The sequence below is a fragment of the Ambystoma mexicanum genome, chromosome 11, assembly GCF_040938575.1.
Source record: "Ambystoma mexicanum isolate Mex_15411 chromosome 11, UKY_AmexF1_1, whole genome shotgun sequence".
In the NCBI taxonomy this organism is placed as follows: domain Eukaryota; kingdom Metazoa; phylum Chordata; class Amphibia; order Caudata; family Ambystomatidae; genus Ambystoma; species Ambystoma mexicanum.
In genome coordinates, this window is record NC_090934.1 from 429,236,496 (window position 1) to 429,260,475 (window position 23,980).

The 23,980-nt window shown below is 46.9% G+C and overlaps 1 long non-coding RNA gene across 1 annotated transcript in view; it reads right to left on the reverse strand.

The window, feature by feature from the left end:
- Positions 1 to 1,631: 1,631 nt before the first annotated feature.
- The window catches only part of LOC138503488 (uncharacterized), a 72,516-nt gene continuing 50,167 nt past the window's right edge, over positions 1,632 to 23,980 (reverse strand). The window contains exon 2 of the long non-coding RNA XR_011279649.1: positions 1,632 to 4,598. This is a non-coding gene — a long non-coding RNA (uncharacterized lncRNA). The remainder of the gene's footprint in view (positions 4,599 to 23,980) is intronic.

Consider the following 23,980-nt stretch of genomic DNA (forward strand, 5'->3'; position numbering starts at 1 on the left):
TCTAGTTGAAATAAACCAGGTGACTCGAACTATGAGGATTTTTACGAGAAAGCGTGATGCAAGGTAAAAGGTACGTTTCAAATCAAAGTCAACATCATATTGGAGGGCCTATAAAAGTTATGCTCGCCTCCAAGCTGCTCACGTATTGATGAGTTTGTGACCAGGCTGACAGATGTGCAACATACGTGATTAGGCAATCAGCTGTCCATTACTCATCCATTGCCAACCACCCACTTCCCCAGGGCTCTGTGAATGAGTAAGGCGAAGGCCTGAGGATAGGCTTGCTATCACCATCCCCAAAAGTGTTGAGCAATCGCTGCACTGCATAATGGAAGTTGAAAACCCTGACATATGAGAAGAGACAAAGCTCCTCGAAGCATGTGCCACATTCAGTAACGACCGGTAGAACAAGATGCAATACATGGCGATGACAACACTTTAATATCGGTACCAGCAAAAGCTCCAGGGATTGCTACAGGTGTGATAGCCACACCAGCACACACACACCTGGTCAATAGCAAAGACTTTCCAGCAATTGACACAGGATGCAAATCCTACATGAAGGGATGTTTTTTCTGGCAGGAACACAAGAGCAAGTTTCCAGGGATATTGGGCACGGATAATGTTTCTGATAAATTGGAGGACAGAACCAGACAATTATTCCCACATATTTTTGAATAACTATGACTCAAGAAATGCAATCAACAAGGCTGCAAAATATCCCTTGCCATTCACCAAAAATATGATGGCAGGCACAGGCTTCTATAACAACATTATTTAAGAAGCCATGTACATCTCACTGGCAACCAAACCCGTTAAAAAGCTATATCACTTCGTTTTTGGCCCCTGTGTGTATAAGGTTCACAAGATTAATCTCAAGCGATATCAGTGGTGAAATATGGCATTTAGGGACTGATGTGCAGTTGGGAATATTGATGTAGCCATAAAAGCACCTTCTATCCTATGGGAGAAACTAGGCCTCTCTGAAAATTAAATGGGTTCCCCCAAGTGTAGAACGCATCCTCTCAAAAGACAGTTCTAAATGCTACTAAACACTTAAGAAATACACCAGTGTGTTATGCAGAACAGCAATTGCCATGAAAGTTACATGTGTAAAATCGAACTGGGGGAGGTGAAACAGAGGCGGTACACGGGCTTTTAATGGACCATGCCTCCCTCTCTCACCTCATGCACCGCCTCCCTAACCCAGACGTCCGAAGCCCCAGGTTAATAAATAGTGATTGTTCCACCCTCAGTATGCTAATATACTAAATAAACTGATATCTTAACCTAAAGACCCCTGGCCTTATCTCACTAAACTCCCTCAGGTATTTCCTAGCTTTCCCTACTGTAGCCAGTTGTTTGTAATCTAAAGGGAGATGAGGTGTGTGCCCTAAACACAACCAGCTTGATTCAGTCTTTTCTTCTCATGCTCACTTTCTCTTCTCCCTCTCTTCTTCTCTCTTCTCCACTCCTTCTTTAAGTCCACTCATCCCTACTCATCTTCTCTGTTCCACTGTTGTCTCTTGTACCTTCTAGGCCACTCTTCCACCTTTTTATATTACTCCTCCTGTGAAAACAGAGAAATAATATGAGGCCGGGAAGCCCAAAAAGAAACACACCAACACAGGTTACAAAGAAACATACAAGTGCTTTATTTCAAGCTACAACCGTTACCAAGTCAATAGACAAACGGATAGCTATTCGGCTCTCAGTATAACATAACGAACTTCAACGAGGGTTCGATGTGTTAGTGAGAGACCGCATATTGGAATACCCACGCCTTTTATACAATTTGTCCAGCCCTTGGCCAACCCTCTTGTGGGTTAACCATTCTGCGAAACATTTAATTATGGTCTTAGGGTTCCTTGCCAGGTCAATCCTTTAATATATGCATTTCGATTAGTTTCGCTGATATAAGTAGTACATTTACATATAGGTCAACGGTAGGACAAGGTCTCTGTTCGCGACCCCGACAAGTGGCCTGCAGGCATATTAATTATTTAGTTGTACGGAGGTCACAACGGCCAGAATCTTACTCAGAATGTCATTTGGCCTCCATTTTGATGTTCAGGGTGACTTCTACATAACAAGAGAACCTAAAATGGCGGCTCAATCCAAGATGGCGGCTTACATTGGTTTCTCTAAGGTCAAGACCTTGCCGTGGAGTTTGTTCGCACATGATGTTTAGACAACTTGGCGTAGGCCAATACACATACAATTATTACAATAGGAGGTATAATATTGTTTATATTCCGACAAACCCTCCTTTTGGCCTATGCCAAGTGCTAATACCATTTCTAATGTCTTTGTAAATAACTCCATGCATTGTCGTCCATACAACCTGAATCGTTATCTGTAATATCTATAGCCATTAGGTCGTTCACCAGAACCTCTTGCAACACAAACTCTTTAGATGCTGTATCTGGGGCATACATTTTGTGCCCTATCGTGCTCACTGCTTGAGCGCAACACCCCCCTAGCATTGCACATATACTGGGTAGACATTGGATACAGCAACGAAGGAATAGCAGGATTCCCAAAATAACCAGTATGACAGAAACACCTTCCAACCCCAGGATCGTAGAGAATCCCAGAACCAAGCACTAATACTCCAATCTCCCACAGGAACATGCACTTCTGAACTAAGGACGTGCAAGTTCTATATTGCTTTGAAAATTGTCGGTGAGGAATCTGGTACGAAAACAAAACAAGCGGACCCCACTAATTTACATACTCCACCACGTTCTGCCGAATGACATCTAATGCCATCCGGTTTTGGAGCGCTACCAATCTTATTGCTTTCTGTTCCAGTGTCATATTGTAGAGTATATCCGTGGTCCGGTTGATGGTTCTCTCCAGTACTCTTGCTAGCCCCCTAATATTTTCAGAATTTGCTATCTGTCCCCAAAATGGCACAACTGATTTTGTTATATCTCCCAATATTTGCCCAGGGGTATCTCCATTCTCGTCCTGCCGTGGGCGAGCCTTAGAAACTTCCAATGTACTAGCTATGAATACCCCAGGTAACAGGATTCCTAAATAACAGGTTCCCTGCCAATCCTTGGGCAACCAGGGAAATGCTGTACTACCGCAAACGAAATAGACAGGCCCCCCTACATACAGAGGCCCGGTCAAATTTACAATGTTCACACAACCTTCAAAATCTCCCATTGACCGAGTGCCATTTCTTTGTACACAGAAGGGGACTGAATCGGGGCTATGGTTAATGGAGTAGGAAGGAGGCACAGCGTCCTTATTGCCTATCGGAGCCATTTTAAAGGAAATTAGAGTTTGGAAAGGAAGAGACAGTTTATCAGACGGCCTAATAGAAGCAACATTAGGCTTACTTCTATTTGCAAAAAGCGAGCATCCCAGGGGAGTCAATTCACATTTCTCAAAATCATTTAAATTAGTTCCATCAAAGTTCCCTGAGATGCTGTCATTCCAACGGCCAAAGAATAGTGCTTTAAGAGAGGCATAGCAAGCAGTCGTTAAAGGTGAAGGGTGAATATACCATCCTAGCCCCTTGTTCCCATGTTGCGGTAAATGGGTGCAGATCCAGCAATTACTCTTATTAAAAATGGCATGCGTTGAATTCATTATTATCATTAAAGTGTTATTATGGTACTTTCGTCTATGCTGGGAGTCCCTAGGTGACAGAGTATGAAGGTGTACAGAGGGAGTCAAAGCAGTAGGTACAATTTCAATTGGCAGAAGAGGCTCTAGAGGATACATTTCTTCAAAGTACCAAAGTCCCACGGCAGTAACTATACAAATTCCAATTACTATTATCACAACACAGCAATACGTTTTTGGGGCCCAGGCACATTGTTCATTGTCCGAGTTGGTCACCCCCTTATTTACAAGTCCAATTCGAGCAGCAGCGGTGGAGGTGGCAGGCATCGTAGTTTCTCAATCGACGACCCCAATGTTCGTTGCTGGCGACACTACGGTCGCGCGACTTCTTAGTCCTTCCCCAACCCTAGCCAGCAGAATCCCTTTCTTTTCAAAAACTTTCTTTTGCAAGAACAAAACTCTCAATGACTGTTTTATTTTCCAGATGCACAGGCAAAACCCATGCCGCAGTTCTATTTTCTTCATCGAAGGTCGTACCTGGTGATTCCCAGTACTGTTTGATCCGGAAATCAGGTAACATCACGTCCTGAGGGAAGCAACGTATCAGAGGCGACGGAAGTCGCAGAACTTGAAACCACGTTTTCCGGAAATGACCTTTCCAAAGAGTGTGGAGACAAAATGGACTGTTCCCCAAGCTCCACGGGCTCAGAGAGATTCTCCGACACACTCACAGAGCTATTTGCTACTCCAGGATCTGAGATTGTAGCATCAGCGAGGGGTTCTGCTTCTTCTGTACCGTGTGGCGTCGGGTGAAGAAGTTTCTTGACATGCGTCGCGTGGATCCAATGCTTCTTTCCAGCCATCCGCACTGCTGTCTGGGTGACCAACAGCACCTGGTAGGGTCCCCGCCAGCGAGGCACGAGGCAGGGAGACCTTTCGTAGGCCTTCACCAGGACCCAACTTCCAGGCTGAATATTGTGTCCTGGGCCCGTAAACCGTACAGGTAAAGCTGATTGAACCTGATGATAAATGAGATACAGATTTTTAGACAACTGGTTACAGTAGTCTACAAGCAATACATTTTCAACCTCCTTCAATGCTATAGGCTTCGGAAGACCCCAAATATTAGCAGGTCTCCCCATCACTACCTCAAATGGAGAGAGCCCAGTCTTAGTTTGAGGTGTGGCGCGCATGGCTAACAATACAATAGGTAAAGCGTCCGGCCATTTCAGTTTGGTGCCGGCGCATGTTTTAGCAAGCTTATTCTTTAGGATACCGTTATGTCTCTCTACCAAACCAGCACTTTGAGGATGTCTAGCCGAGTGAAATCGTTTTTCAATGTGTAACGCTGTGCATATCTGCAAAATTACTGCTGCAACGAAATGGGGACCGTTGTCCGACCAAATTACTCTTGGCAGCCCAAATCGTGGAAAGAATTCCTTTACCATAGTCTTCGCAGTGGTCATGGCAGTAGCATCTTTAACGGGGAAAGCCTCAACCCATTTACTAAAAGCACAAATGATCACAAGGACATATTTTAGATTGTTACACCGTTCCATCTCAATAAAATCAAAGTGGATGACCTCAAAGGGAACAGAAGGAGGCCCAAAACTACCCCTTGGAGTTACTGTCCCCTTCCCCACATTGTGCTGTAAGCATATCATGCAATTTTTGACATAGCGCTGCGCGATCTTCAAAATTTTATCATTTATCCAGACTTGTTCTAACATTTTCGTGATCTGCTGTGCACACACATGCGTAGGACCGTGTGCCATCGTAACCATCGCCAGCACATATGAATCAGGGAGCAACCATTTCCCTTCAGATGTATCCACCCAACACCCATCTTCATCTAGTTTCCCCATCCCTTCGGCCCACTTTTTAGGCTCTTCGATCGTGGCATCAGCTTGGATATCTCGTACAGACCCAATACCCTCATCCATTACATAGGCATCTTTTGTTTCTCTTAGAGCATACATGTCTGTGCTAAGGTCTGTGGCCATTTGCCTGGCTATCTAGTCAGCAAAAGCGTTCCCTTTTCCCACATCATCTATGACCTTACGATGCGCTGCACATTTCATGATCGCTAACTGACTAGGGAGCGCGAGTGCCGAGAGCAATTGCACTATCAGGGGGCCATGCTGAATCTTGGTCCCATGTGAGGTTAGGAACCCTCTTTCCGACCAGAGCCTCTCAAAGTTGTGAGCCACCCCAAAGGCGTACTGGCTATCAGTATATATGTTTACTGTATGCCCTTCGGAGAGTTCACAAGCTCGGGTCAACGCTATAATCTCTGCGGCCTGCGCGGAGTTATGCGGAATTCTCTTAGTTTCAACAACCGTACTCAATGTAGTAACTGCATAGGCAGCTGTAGATGTACCATCCGGGAGTTTGAAGCAGGAGCCATCACAAAACAGCTCCCCTTCCGCATTGCCCAAAGGAGTATCTATAAGGTCTATCCTGCCCTTCGTTTCCTGTTCAGTAGTATACAGGCAGTCATGTGATTCTTCGTCACCGCAAACAGTATTTTGGGGGAAAGGTAGGAGTTCAGCCGGATTAAGAACACAACACCTCTTAATTTGGATGTGAGGGGCAAACAAAGTTAATTCATACCTCGTCAGCCGTGCAGAGGTGAGGTGCTGTGTTTGGGTTTTATTCAATAGGACATCTACAGAGTGAGGTACCATCAGAGTTAAATCATGGCCTAGGACCATTCCCTCACTCTGTTTTACAGACGCGGCAGCAGCAGCGACAGCTCGCAAACATCTTGGCAAAGCGCATACGACAGGATCAAGGGCGGAAGAGTAGTAGCCGCACGGTCTATTCTTACCTCCGTGTTCCTGTGTTAACACAGCCAAAGCACATCCATCACATTCATGGACAAACAACACAAAGGCCTTATTGTAATTTGGAGTACCCAGAACCGGTGCAGAGCATAACGCGGCTTTGAGAAGCTCAAATGATCGTTGATGTTCCGACTTCCATGGCAGCGGCGAAGAAATGCCCTTCTTTGTCAAGGCCAACATCGGTTTTATCACTAGTGAGAAGTTCGGGATCCACAGCCTACAGTAAGAAGCCATACCTATTAAGGCTCTGACTTCCTTCTGTGTATTTGGAACAGACATGCCAGAAATGAAATGTGTTTTATTCTTTCATGTGTCAATCTTCTCCCCTCCTTTGACAGGAGATAGCCTAAATAGGCAACCTCCTGACAACAATATTGGAATTTCTTAAGCAAAGCTTTATGACCATGTTCAGCCAAATGAATAAGCAACAATACAATGCCTTCTTTACAAGCACTTTCAGAATCTGCAGCTAAAAGCAAGTCATCGACATACTGAAGCAGTGTACAAGTAGATGGCAATTCAAGGGTGTCAAGCTGCTCTTTCAAAGCCCTACTATATGTGCTTGGACTTTCAGTATAACCTTGAGGTGCACGAGTAAATGTGAACGAACGTCCCCCCAAGGTGAACGCAAACAAATATCTACTCTCCTTGTGCATAGGAATACTGAAGAAAGCATTCTTCAGATCCACAACACTAAAGTGCGTAGCTGTAGCAGGGATCATCGTTAGTATCGTTGTCACATCAGGCACAATTGGAAATTGTGGGGCGACAACTTTATTAATAGCGCGTAGATCAATTATGAAACGAAATGGTATTGCATTGTCGCCTTTCTTGTACACGGGTAAAATCGGGCTGTTACATAAACTACCTGCAATCTCTTCGATCACTCCACGATGCACAAAATCCGAGACAGTGCACTTCAAAGCGCGCTCGCCCTCAACTGATATTTTATATTGCGGAATGCGCGGTAGTTTAACTCCATGTTTCAAAACTATTTTAACGGGTTCAACCTGTAGTACCCCAAAATGCAATGGTCGAGTCAAAAATTGAGAACTGGGAAGTTGCTGTGGTGAAACCGTCAGCCGCACTCCGTCAGAGGAACATTGAATTACTGCATTTAGTTTCTTCAACAGATTTAACCCCAGCAAATTCTCTCCACAGTTTGAAGTCAAGAGGAATGGACAGTGGTCCGTAAAGGGACCCAAAGAAACAGGCACCGACGAAGAAACCGGACAAGCAACTGGTATGCCAGAAAACCCTACAGAAACATTAGTTTGCCCTGACAGTGGAATGTTTGGAACCCGAGAATGATCAATGGAGCACTTCTGTGCTCCAGTGTCTATCAAGAACTGATGTTTCCTATTCCCCACTAACAATTCAACGTAGGGACCTTTTTGACTAACGGGAATAGGTAAAGGTTCAAAACCCTGCTTCGGGCAATCCTAACGAAATAAAATGTCATTGGAAGGAAGCTCTTCAGAAAGGTAGGCAGCAGAAGGGTGATCAAATATGTTTCTCGTGTCCACACTCGAAGTCTGATTATCCTGTGAAAAAGGTTGCTGAGGATCTTGCGAGAACTGACCTCTATCAGGGCCCCCCACTCCGGGGCGACCTCTAGGTCGTCTACCCATACTCCCAAATGTGTTGTTTGACCTCTGTCGAAGAACGGGGCACTGTGCACGCCAATGATCTTCCTGGCGGCAATAGGCACATTGATTAATATTCACAGGACCCAAGGGGATGTTCCCTTTCGGAACATACTGACCTCTGGTCTGTGAATTACCTCCTCTGGGATTTCTAACAATTTGCTGTAACAATACTTTAGTCTTCAAATCTCCTTTCCTCTTCTCTATTCTCTCTTTTTCATTATTAACACGGTTCTCATAATACTGAGCCATGTGCAAAAGATTCGGATTGGGATTTCGCCTGCCAAGCGCTCTCAGAGGACATCATCTGTGACTGGATGTCAGGCAGCAATCCACGTACAAATTTGTCCACAAACAACCTTTTCCCAGACTCTGTGCCCAAGTCCTGTCCACTGAAGTCAGAGAATACCTGTTCGAATCGATTAAAGAATTCGGTGGCACCTTCAGATTTTCCTTGAACACAGGCCGTAAGCTTGTCCAAAATAATTCTTTTCTCAGGAATTATGGTTTTCAATTTTGCGACAATTCTATCAGGCAAAGTGAGTATTACCTGAGGTGGTTTCTCACCAGCTGGTCTTTCCCCATCAAACCTAGTTATGTTAGCCCACGTATCTTCCAACCCTGGCACATCGTCTATTGTTCGAACCTGCTTCCATAAATCTACGGGCAGGAGTACAGGGAATAGCAAGTCAATATCACTTAGGGTGAACACAGAGGACTGTAAAATGGACTCTATCTCTTTGTAGAATCCTGTCGGATTTTTCCTAATATCGGGAATTGATTGTCTAATAGTGTTCACTTCCTGTCTCGAAAACGGGACGTGAACAAATTGCGATACATAATGTGCAGGGATGTCCACAGCGGGTGCACCAGTCCCAACGTTAGCGGGAATCTCAACCTTTGGGACAAATGTCGGAGGAACCTCTCTCATTGGCAACTGAGATATAGGTAATTCCGATCGCTTACTAAGCAACAGAGCCAGGTCGAGCGCTAAGGCAGCCGAAGAAGTGTCGGGCGAAAAAGCCCTCTTACAAATACCCAATAACTCTATAGGACAACTAACCTTCTTCGTTACACATTCATCCTGCAGGTACTGTACCATTACCTGAATCACCTTCCTCTGCATTTCTACTGTATACTGACTATACGTGTCATATACTTCACCCGGCGGTATCGATGAATCCGAGATCCATTGAATCGCATCTTTGGTACAAATTCGTACTTCCTCAGATGCCGATTTACGACATGGAAGGAACCGTTTCTGTACATACATACTGTCGTCTTCACCATCCTCATCCCGTAATCTTTCTAAGTCCCTCCTATACTCAAATAACCTCTCAACATGACCATGTACTTTCTCCTCAGTGCCCCTCGAAAGCGCTAAAGTATTTAGATCCCTCAACCCTTGTGGGAGATCCGTATTATGTAATCTACCCCACATTACACATAAATGAGTCCCCAAACCTTCAATAAAAACATTTTTCTCGGGAAAATTGCCCATATTTGATAATGTGGAGAATACGTCAGCTTGATCACCTCTCTCCATACAATGCTTAGCCCATGCAAATAATTCCCGTTTCTTTTCTGCAGAGACAGTATTTCGAGTAACAATCTTTGACCCCGCACCCTGATCAACTTCAGTCAGTACAGAACCACTCGGGAGCGGAGGTGCGGGCAAATTCAATGGAGGTGCGACTATCGGCGCAAGGGGAAGGGGTGGTAGAGTAGGTGGAGGAACGACAACTAGAGGAATAGGAACAATAGGTTGTACAGGGGGAACAGGACTAACAGCAGGAATGACAGCAGGAATAACAGCAGGAATAACATCAGGAATGGGCAGAGCACCAGGGAGAGGATCATACGGAGGTGGCACAGAGGCACCAGGCCTGCGTTCGTTTAACAATTTATCAATAAATTCTTCAGAACATGAACATCTTTAGAGGGATAGATTTTCTGGATACCGAGTGAGAAAGCCCTATCCATATTCTTGACTGACTCTAAATGTTTTTCCTTATCATATAACAACGCCTTTTCAGCATTCGTTTTATGACGGCGTGCATGTTTATCCCTACTTTTAAGCTGCTGCAACGCTTCTTTTTTCCAATTCTGCAAAACATCGAATGCTGCAGGTCTGGCCTTCTTCTTTAGCAAGACCGATTCTAGGTATTCAATACGGGGGATCTCGGAACTACCATTGATTGGCCACTGAAATTCGGAGGCATGTCTGGTTTGTCTGTGCCAAATATCATTAAATACTATACTTCCAATGCCATGCTTACAGTACATTGTACACGCCGGCGACCCCTCCTTTGGTGCCGGGCGGCTAAATTCCAAAAATTGTCGATCGCTGCGGAACAGAGCCCTAAAGCAGCTAGACAATTTCCCAGGCATTTCACAAAGAATTGGTATTACCTGGTCAATAATTGTGTCTGCAGATACAATACGCCAAATTCAAATTGTCAGGGTTAAATTAAGAGTCGGGTCACGACTACACCTGACCAAACCTAAGGAGGACCGTACGGTTTACCAAAGAACTTACCTAACGAATTTTACCTTGTGTTTGGTGGTTTCGACAAATCTGCCCGCCTCAAAAATGGACCCTCGTCAAGATGCCGTGTCAGACCACACGACTATCGTCCAAGGATCGGATCGTGCAGCGCTGCCGAGGTATCGCGTCTCGTTCGGTCGGGCCCGCAGTATCACACCGTCCGATCCCGGTTCGATAGCCTGCGTCAATCCTTCAATGATCTTGCATCAATCTTGAGGGTCCCTATTCGGGCGCCAACTGTGAAAACAGAGAAATAATTTGAGGCCGGGAAGCCCAAAAAGAAACACACCAACACAGGTTACAAAGAAACATACAAGTGCTTTATTTCAAGCTACAACAGTTACCAAGTCAATTGACAAACGGATAGCTATTCGGCTCTCAGTATAACATAACGAACTTCAACGAGGGTTCGATGTGTTTGTGAGAGACCGCATATTGGAATACCCGGGCCTTTTATACAATTTGTCCAGCCCTTGGCCAACCCTCTTGTGGGTTAACCATTCTGCGAAACATTTAATTATGGTCTTAGAGTTCCTTGCCAGGTCAATCCTTTAATATATGCATTTCGATTAGTTTCGCTGATATAAGTAGTACATTTACATATAGGTCAACGGTAGGACAAGGTCTCTGTTCGCGACCCCGACAAGTGGCCTGCAGGCATATTAATTATTTAGTTGTATGGAGGTCACAACGGCCAGAATCTTACTCAGAATGTCATTTGGCCTCCATTTTGATGTTCAGGGTGACTTCTACATAACAAGAGAACCTAAAATGGCGGCTCAATCCAAGATGGCGGCTTACATTGGTTTCTCTAAGGTCAAGACCTTGCCGTGGAGTTTGTTCGCACATGATGTTTAGACAACTTGGCGTAGGCCAATACACATACAATTGTTACAATAGGAGGCATAATATTGTTTCTATTCCGACACTCCCTCCTTCCCACTAGTACTATCTCCTCCAAACTACTACACCCACCCACTCATTAGTACTCTCTCTCTACTCCATTATAGGGGTGTCATGGTATTAGTTTTATGACGGTACGATAACCTTCTTGCCAAATGATGGTATATCATGGTTATCGCGGTATAGCAGGTGGAGTTAACTAATCTTAACAAATATTTTCTAAAAGGTCATAAATTGCTAGATTTATCATCACAAACAAAACCAGGCACCCATGGCCAGAATTGGGCTTTTCAACATACTTTCCACTGAAATGCCACCCCTTGCTTCTACAAAACAGAAACACACGTGTGGAGAGGAGGAGGGTGGGGGGGAAGCCCTGCTGCGACTGGCAAAGCAAACTGAATAGCTTTTCTTAAGTGGTCATTTAGGCTTTTAGCTCCCCCACTGGCTACTGGTGAAGATGAACATGTTGCCATCTTGATAACCTGCATGCCACAGATCAATGGAGGCTGATGGTAGTATACGCTTGTGCGCATACACATACACACGCACACACACACACTCTCTCTTTATGTTACAGCCTTTAGTTTACTTACGGGCCAAAAGGTGTTCAGTAATCACGGACATGTTACCCTTTGGTATGGCAGCAGGGAATACCCACAGAGATGAGTGAATTTCGCAGTGTGACTTATTATATGTAAATTCAATGATAGAACCAGGGAAATCCTCCATTGTCATATGTTTAGCAAACATCCATTATAAATATATAAACCCCAAAGCCGCCAACCTAAAGTAAATCCCTTTCCTCCTTGGCACTGTATGTATTCTTCCTATTGCTAACATATTGATTTTGTGTCAGGCAAGTGTGGTTTATGGAATGGCATTAAAAACTGCTCCAACTGAAACTACTTTGCAGCCGGCACATCCAACAGTGCAAGGCCAAGACTGCGCAGCACTTGCTTACTGCAGTCTTTCCAAATCATATTGAAAAGCACACTTAACGATATAAACGGTATACCGGTATAAACAATGTGACGGTTATTATTCTTCAATTAAGTGGTTCACGGTATCTTTAACGGTATACCGTTATACCGTTACATCCCTACTCCATTACTCCTCCTCCCTCTACTCCACTACCCTCGGCCTCCTCCTCCTCATCTCTGACTGTCTCTCTGCTATCCAGGAGTGGTGTGCCGCCAATGACCTCTGCCTTAATGCCAGTAACACTGAGATTTTACTCATTGGCACACCCTCTCCCTCCTTCCCTGCAGCTCTCTGGCCGGCCTCTCTTGGCCCTCTTCCTGCTCCCACCTGCAAGGCTAAAAACCTTGGGGTCATCTTCGACTGCACACTCTCCTTCTCTCACATCTCTGACATCTCTAAGAAATCACACTACCAACTGCACCACCTCAGAGGTATTCTTCCTTTCCTCTCCTTTCCCCAGAAGCTTACTGTCTCCAGAGCACTGGTTCTCTCTAGGCTGGACTATTGCAACAGCCTCTTTCTAAATCTGCCTGCTTCTACTCTCCGCTCTCTGCAATTTATCCAGAACAGGACTGCGAGACTTTTCCTTGGCCTCAAGCCCAGGGATCGTATCTCTCCAGGACTGAAATCTCTGCACTGGCTCCCGGTGGCTGCGGGGATTAAGTTCAAAACCCGCTGCATCGTCCACAAGGCCTTCTGGGGCCTGGGGCCTCAATACCTTCAACTCTCTCTTCCTAAATATCTTCCTTCTCAAGCTCTTCGCTCATCCGCCTCCAACTCCCTCAGGGTCAGTCGCTTCTCCAAGCAACGAGTTGGTGGTAGATCGCTTTCTTCGGCTGGTGCCTCCCTCTTGAACAGCCTCCCTGCCTCCCTTAAACTTGAGGAGAACCATCTCTGGTTCTGGAAGCACCTCAAAACCTTTCTCTTTGCTTCTGCTTTTTCTCCTCCTCTCCTCTGCTGGCCTCCTGGCTGTAACCGGAACTGCACTGGCTACCTGGACACCCTCTGATCTCGGGCCCAGGTCCCTCCCCGGCCAGCGTCACACACCTGTACTGCCACCTGGCAACTCCCACACTTGGGGACTGTTTCTATATCCCTACAGTCCCCCTACCAGCCCTTGACACCTGATGTCTGCACTTACCCATGCACTTGCTACATGCTGGCCATTACTTACCTATTGTCATTATCTATTCCCATGTACTGCTCTTTCCCTGCCCCCTTCCCATGCACTTGCATGATCTGAATGACACCTGGCCTAGTAGGATCGTTTTCGGTCCTCCCTTTGTTCCCCTCCTTTGCCTCGTTGCGCCCTGAAACTCTTGTGTATAGGTGCGTTATAAATGCCATATCATATCGTGTCATCACAATGCCTCCTTCCACACTGTTACTACTCCCTCCACTCCACTAAAATGTTCTTCTCTACACACACTAACTCAGACAACCCGTGTTCACCTATAAACTCATTTCACATTCACCCCTACTTTCCTTCTCCTAACCACACTGCCACACTTTCACCACCTTTACAATGCAGAACTACTTTCACTCACTATCTGATACCCCACCTTCTCCAGGAATCACCTCCACATTCTCCTGCTCCTTCCTCCCTCCTCCTGGTATATCAGTCTTCCATATCCTCCTCCTCTGACCTCACTCAAATAACCCACACTTCTTGTGTTCTCCTTTTATCCCCTCCACCTCTCTGGATTATTTCTCTGTACCTGGCCACCCTGACCCTGTCTTCCTGGCCCGGGCTTGTCCAAGGAAACAAAGGTTACCCTACCCACTTCCCCCACACGGTCTCGTTGTGCAATACCAGTGGGTTCCCAGGTAGTTGAATGTCCTTGTTCGTGTTCGCAGGAAAGTTAGAGTTAATTTTAGTTCCTGGTGACCCTAAGGAACGTCACATGATTATGAGGGTTTGGGTCACCCAACTTAGTCCCTAGTGGTCAAGGGTACTTGTTGGTGGCTGTTCGTGCCCGCCACTAATACACGGCAGCACAGCACGTCCTCTCTGTCTGCTGATTTAGGCTGAAGTTGCTGTGTTCCTCTCTCGGCTGGTCTTTCTCTGCCGGCAGCGGATCGGGGACCACTAGGGGTCTGTTTGCTGATGGCCGGGTCCTGACCTTTCTGCAGCTCATGTGCAGCACTGGATAATGGCTCTCACTCTGATGGCGGCGTTTCAGTTTCTGGTTTTCCAGTCCGGAACGCTACTTTTGTGGAGAGAGTAAGCGGTAAGGTGCGCATTATTGAGTTTGGTGCCTTCTTCCTTGTCTTGAATGTACCCTTCTACGTTCCTTCTGCTCCTTTGATTCTTGCCTTCTGCCTTGCTGTCTAGACCCACTTTCGCAAAAAAGAAAGCAAAGAAGGCGAAAGTAAGGCCTGGCACCGACAGACTTTCCATTAGAGGAGGTCAGATATTAGATGACCATTAAGTTGCCTCTAAATAAATCTTTCAATACCATAATCATTTATCTTTCCCTTTTTTCTATTATGGGGTTGTACGGCATCAGAACTTTAAATCAGAGATCCCATTCATTTTTGAAGTTTGCCACATTAAGTGAAGCTCATATCAATTTTGCTTTAAGATTTCTAAGATATTGCATTTGTTTCTTGATGAGCCAATTGCATGAAGCCCCAAATGGACTACAGTATATGACTTTGGCCCCTACATTTCCTTGCTGGGTTGCACCCACGAGTCCCTTCACAAGTGCCACTACATCTGACTTCTTGAAAAGTTTCATTATTAACTTCTGAGACCATATCAAGTATAACTTCTTAGATTTCAGATGTGAAACGTGTCTCATCAAAGTGGCTAAACACGCGTTATGATGCACAATCTTAGACTTAGTGGGCCTCATTACGACCCTGGCGGTAAGGGGTTAACGCCAGCGTTAGCTGCGCCGACCCCTTACCGCCAATTACGAGGTCCCCTAGCGCCATGGTGCTTTTAACACCTGCTTTTAGCAGGTGTTAAAAACCATGGCGCTAAGGGACCATGGAGTTAATTACGCCACCGTAATTTACGGTGGCGTAATTAACGCCTTCCCCACTCCCATTATGCCCTATGGGGCAAAAATGGGAATGGGGAAGGGTAAATGGGGATTGGGGACTTACCGCCCCGCCTAGGTCGGAATGGGGCGGTAAGTCCGCCAACCACCATGGCGTAAACGTAGTTTACGCCATGGTGGTAAAGTCACGGCCCAGGCGGTAACTTACCGCCTGGGTCGTAATGAGGCCCAGTGTCTGGTATTCAATAGCAACTAAACCCTTCTAGCTCAAACAGAGAAATAGGAAATCTATTTCAAAACCTCCAATATATTCCAACCAACAATGTTTGTGCCAGGGCAGGTGCTCTTTATGATAATAATTTCAAATAGCCTTTGAAACATTGATGTTCCATGAATTGAACAAAGAATTAAGTAAACAACTTCAGGGTTGAACCTCAAAACCTGAATTTACACACCCCTATATAGATTCGGAATCATGCAAGAATGTTACAGAGGGGGGCAAAAATTCCCCACTGGAACACTGCAAAGCTAATGTAGCTCACAGTTGTGAAGGAGCGACGTCAATAAAAGGTGCAGTTCAACATATGTTCATGTATCGGCACAGCCACAACATGCAAATGGTGGCAGATCACTATGCGCTCCCCAACATCATGGAGCTTACTCCGTCTAGGAGAATTAGCCGCATGCTTCTGAAAGCTCCACTTATGATACACATGCCATCACATCCAGCTCCTGCCAAGTGCCTTTTTGGCTTACTGCACAAAACACCCAGACTCGCTTATAGTGGAAAATGTTGCTTTAATGGGACAGGCCAAAGCTCACAAATAACCGCTTACCTAGCTCCCATGGCCTTACAGACTAACAAAATGTTTTAACAACCAATTTAATAATTCAACACTTTCATTTTTCCCCAACAAATAAATAATGAAATGGTTCCACTTCCTCCCTAACTATCCCTTGGTCCCTACCGTCTCCTTACCATCTTCTCAAGGTGTCCCGCTTTCTCACCAGGGCCATGCCCCTCCAGGTTCAATACCTGTTTCCACGGGGTAGCCTGTTTGTGCAAACAGCACCACCCCCATCCTTTCCCGTGCTATTCCCCCATTGTGCTTCACTTCCCCCACATCTAAAGGTGCCATGTCCCCGGCAACAGAAAAACCCTCCACTGAGGAGTTCTTTCTGCCCCACCCTTACCATTTCTTTCTACTTCCAGCTCCTTACTATCTCTTCCACCTGCAAGGTCAAATCCGCTAGATAATAACTATTTCCGTAAACTGACAAGTGGACACCATCCTCTCTGAAGATCATGAAACCTTCATAAAGGCACAACATTTTTCCATCTCTCTATTTATTTCCTTCCTTGCCCGCTCTATTGCTCCCTCACTTATCGCTCCCCTCCAAACTCTCTGCGGCAACAACTTAGTCCAAACTACACATGCTTGGGGCCACATTTCCCGGACCCATACCAAATCCCTTTTCATTTTTCTAAGAAGAGCCACACCTATATCTCTTACAAGGTCATTTTCCCCTGCATGAATGATCACCCCCTCTGGAGACCCATAGCGTTCCCTCAACCACACCAACATAGGCAGCAACTGATCCCAGCGAAGGCCCCCTATACCGGACTATGTTAACACAGCCACTTTGTAGCTGCAACCCAATTTCCTGCCAAAAACCCTTTTTTCTGCCTCCTTCCCTGCCCACATAACAATAGAGTGGCCCACAATCCAAATCTGCGGCATCTCCCCCGGTCTCCGAGCAGCATCTGAAAAAGAAACTACAATATCACTTTCAAGTGAAAACCACTCCACCACCTTCAACACTCCTGTACTCCCCAAAACCTTATTTCAAACATTACCTTTACCCAAGTCCCTGACGTACCCTTTGTATTTCCCGGACTTCCACCGACCCAAACTTTTCACCTTCTCCTCCGATAAGCCCAATCTACTACCTTCAGATGCTGCACCCACCCTAAATGAATGAGTTCCAAACTCCTCCGCCTTTTCCCCTATCGCTACCAACACCTTTCGTAGCACCCCCAAAACTTGCGCTGCTGATACCGCCGCCCCATCCTCATGCTGAAAAACCAAACCCGTCCCGCCCTACATAGCTCCCTCCACGCCAAACCAATCCGCACCGGGCACAAATCCTTGCTCCCCGACCCAGCAAAACCCAAGAGCTCTTTCCTTTTTGATCTGTCTTAGACCTCTTAATCCTGATGTCCAGCCCTAACTCTGTAAAATAAACATTTTCCTAACGCAGTCCACTTACCCCACTCTTTCCACCCACCAGCTCAGAAACCCTAAAGACCCAAAGAACAGCCATGTAAAGCAAGTCGCAAACAACTCTCCTTCTGAGGCCGACCAGCAAATCCCCCACCCCACAGCCCGACACAAGTTCCGCCAATACCAGTCTCCGATTGTCCTTTTCCCTCATACTCTCCCTTGCCCATCCTTCCAACATCCTGGTCGCCATTTCTCCCCCGCTCGGCTGGACACCCCAAAACCATTTCCCATAGAAAGCAATCCCTGCCATTTTTCCCGTTATAGTTGCCCTAGACCAACCCCTATCCATGCACCTCAAGAGGAAGTTAGTGACATCATCCCTTCTCTGCTCTTCCGCATTCCCCCTACCCTTCCAACTACGAGCTCCCCCTTTTATGAAATCCTCCCATGCTCTCCTGTATGCCTCCCTAGATGCTGGGGCAAGCAAACCCTCCACCAAGGCAAGCGCTCTCAGCTTCCTATCTTCCACAGCTCCTCCGGAATACGCTGCCCCTCCTGTTCCGCTCCTGGAGCCAATCCACGGAATCTCTGCCATTGAAAACGAGATACTGCATCAGCGATGCCATTATCCTTCCCCGGCACGTGTTGCCTTAAACACCACATTGTATTCCATGCAATGCAGAACAAACTCTCATCAGTCTCGCCACTCTCTGATCCCTTGCTGACTGCCTGTTCACTACATGAACCATGCATTTGTTGCCGATGTTGAAATTCACTTTCCTGTTCTGCAACACCTTCCCCCACAACTCCATTGCAACCAGCAAAGGAAAGAATTCAAGAAATGCTATGCTCCTCCCTTCCTTCAACCAACGTGATGGCCACTTCTCTGCGCACCATGTTTCTCCCCAAAACACTCCAAAACATCCCGCACCTGCTGCATCTGAAAATATCTCCATTTCCCATGACACGGGATCTCCCAGCAACCACATGAACACCCCGTTAAAACTCTCCAGAAAATGCAGCCAAATCCTACAGTCTTCCCGAACTGCCCCTGATACCCTAACCCATTGATGTGGGTACTTTTCTCCTGCTATACACCACTCCATGTTTCTACAAAAGGTCTGTCCTGGGGCCACCACCTTGCATGCAAAATTCAAATGCAACACCAGTCTCTGCATTTCCACCAGCATCATTTTCCGAGCCCCCACTGATTTCTCCAGCAATCCTACCAGTTTGCTCACTTTGTCGTGTGGCAAGCGTGAGATCATGGCCACTGAGTCCAGTTCAATCCATAAAAAGGTCAACACCAATGCTGGTACCTCTGTTTTGTCTTCTGCCAAAGGCACCCCCAACTCTCCCATCAGGTCCTGAAACATCTTTAGCATCTCCCTGCACCCCCTCTCTCTGTCTGCCCTGCTAATGAACAGAAAATCATCTAGGTAATGCAGTACCCCTTCCCAACCAGAACTGTATGAGAAAACCCACTGTAAAAGGGAACTGAAACGCTCGAACAAGGCACAAGAAATTGCGCACCCCATTGGCAAAGCTTTTTCGATGTAGATGCGGTCCTCAAATTGCATTCCCAGTAGCCAAAAATCCTCCGGGTGCACCGGCAAGAACCTGAAAGCCGCCTTCATGTCACACTTGGCCATGAAAGACCCACACCCAGCTTTCCTCACCAAATCCACTGCCTGGTCCACACTTGCGTATACAATCCCACACTCTTCCGGAGCAATACAATCGTTGACATACATGCCCTCAGGCCATGACAAGTGGTGTATCAATCTAAATTCCTCCGGGACCTTCTTGGGTACAACACCCAGTGGGGATACCACTAAATCTCCTGGTAGATCATCAAATGGCCCTACCACCCTCCCCACGTCTATCTCCTTGCCCATTTTCTCCTTCACCACCTCCACATTTTCCTTGGCCGACTTCAAATTCTCTGCCCAACGACGCACCCTTGGTCCCTGGTAACCCAGCCTGAAACCATGACGAAAACCGTCTTGAAAAACCTCAACCCCCTCCCTGTCCACATAAAATTCCAACCACTTCTCCAACACCTCCACTTTAATTGGAGTAAAAGCCTTTCCCCACAACCCCTCTGCTGGATCCTCTCCCTCTACCTCTGTCTCCTTGTTGGAAACACTGGGTAAGTGGGTGCTTCCCTGCACACTTGCTACATTCATGTCTGAACCTTCACACGTTCCTTGTGCAGCCGTCCTTGTTAAAAGCCCAGCATGCCGCTGAGGGTTGCCCTCTGCCTCCTCCCCCACCCCCTCGTTGGCGGGGCGTCCAAGAAAGGGCCAGAAAGGCACAGGCAAATCACTTGCTGTATGCAATGTCGGGGCAGACCTCGTTGGTGCCATCCACTGCAGCCAAAGATCCATATCTATTTCGCCCAAGACCGCCTGGCTGTCCTCTGCCATCCTTGCCCTAAACGCTTCATCGTAACACACCCACGGAAAGCCCCCAAAACTTGTATATGCCTTTCTAATCACATCCATGTATTTTAGCAGAGCCACACATCTCTCTGGAAATTTCTCACACTAGACACTTGCGTAGATAATCAATGCTGACATCCATTTTTTGATCGTCAACGGTACTCTCGGGCGCGAGGCCAGCTCCCTCTCCTCTTCCTTAGAATCCTCTTTTGCTCTAACTTCTCTATGGAGCAACTTAAACACATCCACAAATTCCCCAGCTTGTATCTTTTCCTTAGTTGCTGACAACAAATGTGCTCCCAAAGGTTTAGTGATTCCCATGTATGGCAGCTTTTTCTCCTTTCCCTTCACCTCCACCTCTTTTTCTTTTGAAACCTGTACCTCGAGCGCCAATGGCTCAGTCACCTTGTCTGTCTGTACCTTCACCTAGCAATTTTTCATTTCTCCCACCAAGGCTCCAATAGCCTGTACACCAATCTCCCTCCTTACCTCTTGCAAACCTGACCCTTCACTTATCGTGTCCCCCCTTTGCCATGCAGTTGACCAGTCCTCTTCCCGCTCACCTCTTTCCACCCTGCCATCGCCCGTCTGCAGCCTGGCCTCCACTCCGATGCTCCTCATCCCCTTCCTCACTGGGCTCTTGCTGCGGGGACAAAACATGTCAGCAGTCTCACCCAACCAATTATTCCCCGACCTCGGGCCCCCCAATCCCGTTGTTCCTGTCTTTCACAATCCCATCTATGACCCCTTCTTGCCCTCCCCATCCTCCTTGCTGACCTATAACCTTCATCTTCCCACTGTTCCACATATTCTTCCATCCCTTCATCATTACCCATAAATACCATTGCTGTTGCGAGCACATGCTCGGGCCGTGTAGATCCTCATCTTGTGAGTCTGGGGTGTCCGTCCTGCCACTCCTTTGGCGTCTTCTCAGTGGGGCTGCAGAAACCCCATCCTGGTCCTCTTCTCTCGGGCGAGGTGTCCCCTCCTCTACCCTATGGTCTTCCTCGCTAGGGGCTGTACTGTGCCCACTAGCCTGTCCTCACGCAGTTCGAGGAGGGCTTGTTCCTAAACCCACTCCATATTCATCCTCTGCAACAGCAAGGGCTGCTATGTGCCCTCTGCCCGAAATCCTCTAACCGGGTGGGCCGTTCCGTGACCCTCCCTGACCTCACTAATTGATGGGGACCGCTCTCTCCTTCTCCCACCTGCACTCTTCTGCAAGTATTATCCCCCTTTTCGCCTGTGTCCTGTCACCCCTCTCTGCACCCCCTCACCTTCACCTTCCTGCCCCACCCTACCCGGATCTATCTGTACATTCCTGATGTCCCCTTCAACCACCTGTGTGTTATCCTCCAAATCTATTACTGACCTCTCACCCAAATTAACTCCCCCCCCCGGGACGCTCTCCTATCGATCTCCCTGCGCATCTTCCTACCCCTAGACTCCCATTTCTCCCCCCTGCCCACCGAGGGGCTGCAAGCTACCACTGTCGCGAGAGCCCCATCTGCCGCTGCTCTCCGCTGCGGCCTTGCTGCAACCTCCGCCCCTTCACCCGTGACCTCAACTACGGCCCCCTCAAGCTGGGCTTTGGAAGCCCTGTTAATTATCTCCAAGGCTTCCCTCAGGGCCTTGGCATCCACTAGTCCCTTCTTCTTGGGCCCCTGTCCCACCACGGCGAGCAATATAATATAGCTGTGCGCCAAAATATGCCCCTGGAACCTACGCCCTACCAGCACTAAACCCCCGAGCCAAAACCTACCCGGGGAAAATACTAGAGCGGGGGGAACCAATAACTGGTATACCCCTAATACAAAAACCTAATAATAACAATTATTTATGGATTATATAATAACCTATTATTCCCCTATTAATATAATCTTTACCTATTTATTTATTTTTGCTGTTTTTTTATTTATTTTTTTATATACCGCCACTTACCTGACAAAATTCCCAAAATGTGCCCCTTACAAAACTACACCACACACTATATCAGGACTGCTTGGGCCTGAAGACACGTTATTTCCTCTAATACACATGCTAAAAATCCAAAAAGCCCGACCGCCCCCAGCCGTGCACTGACAGCACCTAAATACAATAAGCTGCCAATGAAAACCGCCGTATGAAGGAACACGCTGGAAATCTATCAGCGGGCCCTTTAAGTAATTATCCCTGCCCACAACAGTTCCACCACCCGTGAAAACAGCAGAGTAACAAGCGTCACACAATGACGCTCGCAGCTCCGGCCGGGCCTTAGAACACACAAGTTCCCCACGCGCGAAAGAACGACAGTGGGGAACCGATGCTAACCATGGGCAAACGCAGCACACAGGGAACCAACACACCCCCCGGACCTGGCCACCAGCTGCTCAGCCAATTGGAAAACCACGGGGGGAACGAAGCCCAGGGGAACCTCACCCGCACAAACCTTGCTGCCTGACAGGCGGAAAACTCACCACGAGCTGACTCCAAAGACGGTAAGGGGGGTACCTTATCTACGATACCCCCGGCTATACAAACTTCTTTTTTTAAAATATTCTCCTAACTACTTGCCCGCCACCCGCTAACCCCTATGTTACTAAACAAAGTTTAGTAAACTCCTCACCTCCACAATCCACTAGCAGGCCCAAACGCAGGGAAGGCTTGGGAGGAGGTGACCTGGACAAACGCACGTCCCAACCGTTGCCTGCTCCAGAACCTTCCCTGCCCCCTTAAATATCCCTGAGGGCGCTCTATGCACAGGCCAGCTCGCTGGCCTGTGCAGCGCCAAAAATCACCCCGGGGGAACCGCTTTGCGTTCCCCCTGGGGCCCCCCTTCTTACATTTAGGACTCTCTGGTATATCAGGATACCTTTTGGCTTCTCTTTGTGCCACATCTGTGCCTTTCAAAGGTTGATATCAGATATGCTAAAGTATCTAACCAAGGGTGTACTTTCAGGATGACCTACTCATTTATGGTGCATCACGGGAGGAACTATTTCACGCCATGCCAAGTAGAGTATCTAGGGTACACAAGTGTATCCAGACCAAATAGACCACAGTAGTGGCCACAAAAGAACCAACCACCTGCACTGACTAATAAGGTTCAGATCATCTCCTTCGTGGGCTTTGCTGATTTGTATGCCAAGTAGATCTGATAGCTCTCCAGTAAGAGTGAAGGCTTACACGCCCACCACAAGCAAGGAGCAAAGAATCAGTAAGATGAGGATCTTAAGCATAATCATGCGTTCAAGGCATTAAACGAGAAATCATGAACTCCCCGGGGCTGCACTCATTTGACCCAGAGAGAAACACAATAATCAATATTGATACTGGCATATGGTTTCAGTGCCAACTTGATGTATTGAGAAGCAACAGGCAAATCCATTGTAGTGTTTGTATTCAGATTCTGGGAAGAGCTATTCAGTAATTGAACTTGAAATGCTACCATGCATATGTGCCACTGAATATTGCAGTACTTACAAGTCTTCATGTTCACACCACTGACCACAAGCCCCTTGTCCATATCCTCGCACTGGGAGCATAATGAAAGTAACTTCACAACCAGCCACATTAGCAGAACATTTGTATGGATGTACTTTTAAGATGGAGGATGTTTCTGGTCGGGGAAACGAGCAGCCCACATTGACTACGAACCTGAAACCACCACCCTGATGAGTGGGATTGGCATGAGCCCATGGAACCCAGCATAATGGATGCTGTTGAAGACGTGATCATCCAGGAGCAATGGTTGCAAAGCCAACCGACCAAACATTAACCACTGTAAAGTGTGAGACAACACAAGCAAGAATGTCCCA